At 43.0% G+C, this 1,709-nt stretch overlaps 1 pseudogene across 1 annotated transcript; it reads left to right on the forward strand.

Moving 5' to 3' along the window:
• Positions 1–375: 375 nt before the first annotated feature.
• On the forward strand, positions 376–1,376 carry LOC148013472 (SKP1-like protein 1B pseudogene; annotated as a pseudogene). The gene is made up of 2 exons (XR_015688922.1): positions 376–475; positions 582–1,376. The product of XR_015688922.1 is annotated as an SKP1-like protein 1B pseudogene (transcript).
• The last annotated feature ends 333 nt before the right edge of the window (positions 1,377–1,709 follow it).

Below are 1,709 nucleotides of genomic sequence, written 5' to 3' on the forward strand. Positions count from 1 at the left end.
TAGAAAATTTCTCTTTTTTTTCTGTATGGATAGGTGTCTAAAGTTCCTTGTGTCGAACTATTTGTTAGAAGTGAGAAAATAAAAAGTTGCGTAGCTGGATGAGAGATTGGAAGAAGACGAAGCAGCTGAAGAAAAAGAAGAAGAAGAAGAAGCCGCATTGTTTTATGGATAAAGGAACTCATCTATCTATTTAATCAGTGTACAATTGTCTCTATATGGTTATCGTCGGGAATGGAAGTAAATGGAGAGAAGAGCACAACTAGAAAGCCAAACGTTTCTTTATTGTATACTTCTTCCAAGTAACTGCCACTCTTCCTCGAGTTAACGCAAGCTTATTTTAGGTCGATGTGATCAGAATTTAGAAAGGTGCCTGCATTTTGCTCATATTCCAAATTATTGGGTATATGCTTACCTGAATGAAGAAGCAGACAGGATCCAGATCAACTTGATCTGATAACAGCGCGCAACAAACAAGGTATAGTTCTTAATGTTGGTTTCCGAGATTTCAACCCTTTCGTTATTGCAGTTCTTAATCTCATCGTAAAACTAGGCCGTGATCCCATTGCCATCTACTTATACAGCTCGCGGGAAGCCAACCCACTTCGAATCTCAACGAAATCATGATGCTCAAGCTACGCGCCTCGGATTCAGAGAACGACGTGTTCGAGGTGGAAGAGGCGGAGGCCTACCAGTCGCAGACCATAAAGGCCATAGTGGAAGACCTCTCTACCCAAAACCGTAGCTTCGATGGCATGATCATCCCTCTCCCCAATGTGACCACCCGCATCCTGGCCAAGGTCATGGAATACTGCCGCTACCACGCCGCCCTGGAGAACGGCGGTGCAGGCCGCGACAATAATGCCAATGTCAATATGACTGCAGCACAACTAGCTTATCAATACCATGAACGTGAGACAGTGAAGGCGTGGGACGACCATTTTGTCGCGGGCCTCGATGACGCGACCATGTTGGACGTCATCATGGCGGCCAACTACCTCAATATCAAGGGCTTGTTCGAGCTCTCATGCCAGCGTATCGCCGATGCACTCCCAGGAAAAACTACTGAACAAATCCGTAGGTATCTCAACGTTCCGACCGACTTCACTCCTGGGCAGGAGAAACTGGTCACGCGTGAAAACTCCTGGGCATTCGACTAATCTGTTACCCATCAAAGGAACGACGAGGCGCGCAGCGCAACGCAGTTTAAACTATACATGCCCAGCGTATAAAAAGTTTCTAAAAGTCCTGATGCATTCGATCACTCAAGGCATGATCAATAACTTTCAAGGGGAATATTTGAGTACAATCTTTTTAAAAAGATTGTGTAGTAGAGAAGATGTCTACTCTAGTAACGAATAGAAAAAGCTTATCTATTCAGTTTGGGTACTCTCACGACAATCTAATTATTCTCATTCATTCAAGAAATCGTAAATAATTTTTGGTACTTATGTTCTTTGAGTCCTATATTAATTTCACCGTGCATATATTTAGAACAAGAGTGTTAAACGCTGAGGTCAAATTTAAGACCCAACCAAGGAACAAAGGCTTATGACACTATATGTGAGGAGGACAAGTCTAACATATACATCGTGAATGAGGCCCAAGGGCATCAAAGGACATGCAAAATCTTTCTTTGGTATGGATTCTAGAAAGGTTGCTATGCTATAGCTCAAATGTCAAAGCAAGCCATGTGGTCAATTCTAGACATT

Source organism: Lygodium microphyllum, chromosome 26 (genome assembly GCF_053477565.2).
Source record: "Lygodium microphyllum isolate KBCC chromosome 26, Lygodium_microphyllum_v1.1.10, whole genome shotgun sequence".
Classification (NCBI taxonomy): Eukaryota; Viridiplantae; Streptophyta; class Polypodiopsida; order Schizaeales; family Lygodiaceae; genus Lygodium; species Lygodium microphyllum.